The 6,576-nt window shown below is 39.4% G+C and overlaps 1 pseudogene; it reads left to right on the top strand.

Moving 5' to 3' along the window:
• Positions 1 to 4,348: 4,348 nt before the first annotated feature.
• LOC119516634 lies at positions 4,349 to 6,258 on the top strand (annotated as a pseudogene).
• The last annotated feature ends 318 nt before the right edge of the window (positions 6,259 to 6,576 follow it).

Raw genomic sequence — 6,576 nt, 5'->3', positions numbered from 1 at the left:
TCACCACAATGGAATACAATTGGAAGTCAATAATCACCAGAGACTTAGAAAATTCACAAACACCTGGAGGTAAACAACACACTCCTAAACAATCAGTGGTTTAAAGAAGAAATAGCAAGAGAAATTGTGCTAAATATATAGAGACAAATGAAAATGAGAACACAACATATCAAAACCTATGGGATGCAGTAAAAGTGGTACTGAGGGGGAAATTTATAGCACTAAACACATACATTAAAAAGGAAGAAAGAGTTAAAATCAAAGAATGAATGGATCAACAGAGGAAGCTAGAAAATGAACAGCAAACCAATCCTAAACCAAGTAGAAGAAAAGAAATAACAAGGATTAAAGCAGAAATAAATGACATAGAGAATAAAAAACCAATAGAATAAATAACACCAAAAGTTGAGTCTTTGAGAAGAATAAGATTGACAAGCTCCTAGCTAGACTGACAAAATCAAAAAGAGAGAGGACCCATATAAAGAAAATAAGGAATGAGAAAGATGACATTACTGCGGATCCCAAAGTAATTAAAAAATTATAGGAGATTATGAACAACTGTATGCCAACAAACTGATTAATGTAGAGGAAATGAACAATTTCCTGGAAACACATGAACAACCTAGAATGACCAGAGAAGAAATAGAAGACCGCAGCCAACCAAACACAAGCAAAGAGATCCAATCAGTCATCAAAAAGCTTCCCACAAATAAATGCCCAGGGCCAGATGGCTTCACAGGGGGAATTCTACCAAACTTTCCAAAAAGAACTGGCACCAGTCTTACTTAAACTCTTTGAAAACATTGAAGAAAATGGAACACTACCTAACTGATTTTATGAAGCTAACATCAATCTAATATCAAAACCAGGCAGAGATGCTCCAAAAAAGGAAAACTATAGGCCCATCTCCCTCATGAATATAGATGCAAAAATTCTCAACAAAATACTTGCAAATCAAATCAAAGGCACATTAAAAAAATCATACACCATGACCAAGTGGGTTTAATTCCAGGCATGCAAGAATGGTTCAACATAAGAAAATCAACCAATGTATTGCAACACATTAACAAATCAAAAGGGAAAAATCAAATGATCATCTCAATAGATGCCGAAAAAGCATTCAACAAAATCCAATATCCCTTTTTGATAAAAACACTTCAAAGGGTAGGAATTGTAGGAAACTTCCTCAAAATGATAAAGAGCATGTATGAAAAACCCACAGCCAGCATAGTACTCAATGGTGAGAGACTGAAAGCCTTCCCTCTAAGCTCAGGTACAAGACGAGAACACCTGCTGTCACCACTGTTATTTAACATTGTGCTAGAAGTGCCAGCCAAGGCAATCATCAAGACAAAGAAATAAAAGGCAACCAGATTGGAAAGGAAGAAGTAAAACTGTCATTGTCTGCAGATGATATGATCTTATATCTGGGAAACCCTGAGCAATCAACGATACAGCTACGAGAGCTAATAAATTTAGCAAAGTAGCGGGATACAAGATTAATGCACGGAAGTCAGTAATGTTTCTATATGCTAGAAATGAACACACTGAAGAGACACTCAAGAAAAAGATACCATTTTCAATAGCAACTAAAAAAATCAAGTACCTAGGAATAAACTTATCCAAAGATGTAAAAGACTTATACAAAGAAAACTACATAACTCTACTAAAAGAAATAGAAGGGGACATTAAAAGATGGAAAAATATTCCATGTTCATGGATAGGAAGGCTAAATGTCATTAAGATGTCAGTTCTATCCAAACTCATCTGCAGATTCAATACAATCTCAATCAGCATTCCAACAACCTACTTTGCAGACTTGGAAAAGCTAGTTATCAAATTTCTTTGGAAAGGGAGGATGCCTTGAATTGCTAAAAACACTCTAAAAAAAAAAAAAAAACAAAGTGGGAGGACTTATACTCCTGGATGCTGAAGCTTATTATAAAGCCACATTTATCAAAACAGCATGGTACTGGCACAAAGATAGACATATTGATCAATGGAATCAAATTGAGAATTCAGAGATAGACCCCGAGATCTACAGTCGACTGCTCTTTGATAAGGCCCCCAAAGCCACTGAACTGGGACATAACAGTCTTTTCAACAGATGGGGCTGGAAGAGTTGGATATCCATATCCAAAAGCATGAAAGAGGACCCCTACCTCACACCCTACATGAAAATTAACTCAAAGTGGATCACACATCTCAATATAAAAGACAGTACCATAAAACTCCTGGAAGATAATGTTGGGAAACACCTTCAAGACCTTGTATTAGGCGGCCAGTTCCTAGACTTTACACCCAAAGCACAAGCAACAAAAGAAAAAATAGATAAATGGGACCTCCTCAAGCTTAGAAGTTTCTGTACCTCAAAGGAATTTATCAAAAAGGTGAAGACGCAGCCAACTCAATGGGAAACAATTTTTGGAAACCATGTATCTGAAAAAAGACTGGTATCTTCAATATATAAAGAAATCCTACAACTCAATGACAGTAGTACAGACAGCCCAATTGTAAATTGGGCAAAAGATATGAAAAGTCATTTCTCTGAGGAGGAAATACAAATGGCCAAGTAACACATGAAAAAATGTTTGGCTTCATTAGCTATTAGAGAGATGCAAATTCATACCACAATGAGATACCATCTCACACCAATTAGAATGGCTGCCATTAAACAGGAAACTACAAATGCTGGAGAGGATGTGGAGAAATTGGAACTCTTATTCATTGTTGGTGGGACTGTGGAATGGTTCAGCCACTCTGGAAGTCAGTCTGGCAGTTCCTTAGAAAACTAGATGTAGAGTTACCCTTCGATCCAGCAATTTCACTTCTCGGTATATACCCAGAAGTTCTGAAAGCAGTGATACGAACAGACATCTGCATGCTAATGTTCATAGCAGCATTATTCATGATTGCCAGGCTATGGAAACAACCCAAATGTCCTTCAACAGATGAGTGGATAAATAAAATGTATATGAACACGATGGAATGCCAAGTGGGTGTAAGAAGGAACAGTGTTGTGAATCATGTGACCACATGGATGAACCTTGAAGACATGATGCTGAGCAAAATAAGCCAGGCACAAAAAGAGAAATATTATGTGCTACCCCTAACGTGAACATTGAAAAATGTAAAAGAAATCATTTATGTAGAATGTAGGGGAAATAGCGATAGAAAGCAATTAAGAAAGGGGGAATGATAACCCAATAAGGACAGGTACACTATCGTGGGTAAATTTAACATTCTGGGAATGTGCAGGAATGACTATGGTCTGTTGATTTCTGATGGGTATGGTAGGAACAAGTTCACAGAAATGTTGCTATATTAGGTTATTTTCTTGGGGTAGAGTATGAAGTTGTTGGAAGTAAAGTAGTTATCTTAGGTTAGTTGTCTTTTTCTTACTGCCTTGTTACGGTTTATTTGAAATGTTTTTTTTTATTGTATTTAAAAAATTTTTTTATACAATTGGTTTAAAAAAAGTTTAATTAAAAAAAAAACAGTAAAAAAATATGCAGAGACCCCTTGAGGAGCTGGTGGAGAATGCAGGGGTATTGGGCTTCCCCAGCTCAATGGTTGCTGATGTGCTCACAGACATAGGGGACTGGTGGTTTGATGGGCTGAGTCCTCTACCACAAGACTTGCCCTTGGGAAGACTGTTGCTAGAAAGGAGAGACTAGGCCTCCCTGTAGTTGTGCCGAAGAGCTGCCTCGCAAATGCCTCTGTTTCTCAGATGTGACCCTTTTTCTCTAGCTAAGCCAACTTGGCAGGTGAAATCACTGCCCTACCCCCTACATGGGATCTGACACCCAGGGGAGTGAATCTCCATGGCAACATGAAATATGACTCCCAGGGAGGAATCTAAACCTGGCATAGTGGGATGGAGAACATCTTCTGGACCAAAAGGGGGATGTGAAAGGAAATGAAATAAGCTTCAGTAGCAGAGAGATTCCAAAAGGAGCCGAGAGGTCACTCTGGTGGGCACTCTTACGCACAATTTAGACAACCCATTTTAGGTTCTAAAGAATTAGGGTAGCTGGTGGTGGATACCTGAAACTATCAAACTGCAACCCAGAACCCATGAATCTTGAAGACAATTGTATAAAAATGTAGCTTATGAGGGGTGACAGTGGGATTGGGAAAGCCATAAGGACCACACTCCACTTTGTCTAGTTTATGGATGGATGAGTAGAAAAATAGGGGAAGGAAACAAACAAACAAACAGACAAAGGTACCCAGTGTTCTTTTTTACTTCAATTGCTCTTTTTCACTTTAATTATTATTCTTGTTATTTTTGGGTGTGTGCTAATGAAGGTGTCAGGGATTGATTTAGGTGATGAATGTACAACTATGTAATGGTACTGTGAACAATCGAATGTACGATTTGTATGACTGCGTGGTATGTGAATATATCACAATAAAATGAAGATTAAAAAAAAGATATTCTGGCTATTTCTGCTCTAATCTTAGTCCCTTGCTTCCTCAATTTCTGAGTTTTACTCTTATCTTTCCAGTTCATCCAATGACTAGAATTTTAATCTAGTACTTTCCAACACTTTTAAAATCATGGTACAAATTGGAATCCTCAGGGTTTCTGGTGCATTATCAGCAAAACATCCTTTAATTTCAACCTTTTCTCTAACATTCTATCGTGACTTTGTAGTGGTTCTCAACCATTTTGATGGCAGACTCTCTTCTTATGCAGTTGATGACTTCATCAGCCATATAATCGAAAAGACACACCTTAACTAACACAGATGATAGTCAAGATAAATATAATCAAGGCATGTCTTCTTTAACACAATCTTTTTCCTTGAATTAGGTAAACCATGTAGATTGCAATTAAGGAAAACAGATTGTGTTCTTCAGTTCCTTTTAAAAGTCTCAAAATCAGCCTAGTGGCCTCGTTCCCATGTTGGGCTGCCACCACCTCCTCAGCTTCAGCCTCAAATCCAGGCCTGGCCCCACTGTGCCATGTTGTGTTCTGCAGCATGTGAGGAACCTGCACCCAGGCAGCTAATAGTGCTCTGGGGGAGGCTTTCTGCCAGGCCCAAGCAGGTGGGTGGTCGGCTGGGGGCCCTCATAGCCTCCCAGTGGGGAAGCCTGGGAATCCATAAGGACACCATTGCTGATGCTGTGCAGCAGGACCACCAGATTGCAGCCAAAACTGGAGGTGATGTTGCTGCAACAGTAAATAACAGCACTGCTGATTTTGGTTTTGGAGGCCAAAAGTGACAGTTGGAAGCTGGAGGCCAATCTGAGAGGAAGAAGCTGACTGCCCAGACAGACTCAGTCAGTTCTCAACTTGGACCCATCCATCCTCCCCTGAGGACATCAATGACAGAAGAGCACAGGGTTGCTGATAGCATGGTGGGACTTATCATTGGCAAAGGAGGTGAACAGATTTACAATATCCAGCAGGCTTTAGGCTGCAAAGTAGAGAAAGTGGTGGCCTACCTGAGCACAGCACGTCCTTGACTGGAGCCCCAGAATCTGCAGAAAGGAAAGACAATGCTGGATGACATCATCTCCCAGGGCCATGGTGGCCCTCCAGGAGAGTTCCATGACAAGGCCAATGGGGCCAGAATGTTATAGTGCAGGAGAATATGGTCTACATGGGGAAGGCTGGCCTGGTCATCAGCAAAGGTGCGGAGACAAGCATCTGGAGGAACAAGGTGGTGTTAAGATGATTTAAATTCAACATGGTTCCCAGAGTACAGTTGTGGACAGACAGACCTCTCTGGATCATTGGGTATCCTCTAAAGTGCAGTAAGCCTGAAAGATGGTGATGAACATATTCTGGAAGCATGATCAAGGTGGCTATGAAGAGCAGGAGTATGGATCCTGGATCGTGAGGGACACTGTTGTGCCAGTGCCCAGGCATTCTGTCAGGGTGGTCATTGGCCGTAGCAGAGAGATGAACTAGAAGATCCATATGATCTAGTGACCTGGGTGCAGGACAGAATAATGTATATTCTGCTGCTATTGGGTGCAGAATTTTACATATTTCTATTAGGTTTAGTTGATTTAATAGTATAGTTCAAGTCCTCTATTTCCTTATGGTTCTTCTGTCCAAATTCACTGTTGAAAATGGTGTATTGAAATCTCCAATATTAATGTTGAACTGTCTATATCTCCCTCCAAATCATTCTATATCTGATTCATATATTTCAGGGCTCTATCGCTAGGGGTGTGTGTGTGTGTGTATGATATTGTGTTCTTGGTTAATTGCCACTTTTATTAGTATTTGATGACCTCTTACTTCACAGTATCATCATATAGTCGTGCATTGATCACCACAATCAATTTTTGAATATTTTCATTACTCAAAACAATAAAATGAAAACAAGAATAAAAATAAAAGTAAAAAAGAACACACAAAACATCCCATGCCTCTCTTTCCTCCCTATTATTCATATAATTTTTCCCTGTTTTTCTACTCCTCTATCCATACACTACATAGAGGGAGTCTGAGCAACACACTGTTCATAATGACACAGTCACACGATGTAAGCTATATACTCACACAATCGTCTTCAAGAATCTAGGATACTGGGTTGCAGTTCAGCATTTTCAGGT

The sequence above is a fragment of the Choloepus didactylus genome, chromosome 20 (assembly GCF_015220235.1).
Source record: "Choloepus didactylus isolate mChoDid1 chromosome 20, mChoDid1.pri, whole genome shotgun sequence".
Taxonomy (NCBI): Eukaryota; Metazoa; Chordata; class Mammalia; order Pilosa; family Megalonychidae; genus Choloepus; species Choloepus didactylus.
The sequence above is the reverse complement of the archived record's forward strand: the minus strand, read 5'-3'. Positions and strand labels throughout refer to the sequence as shown.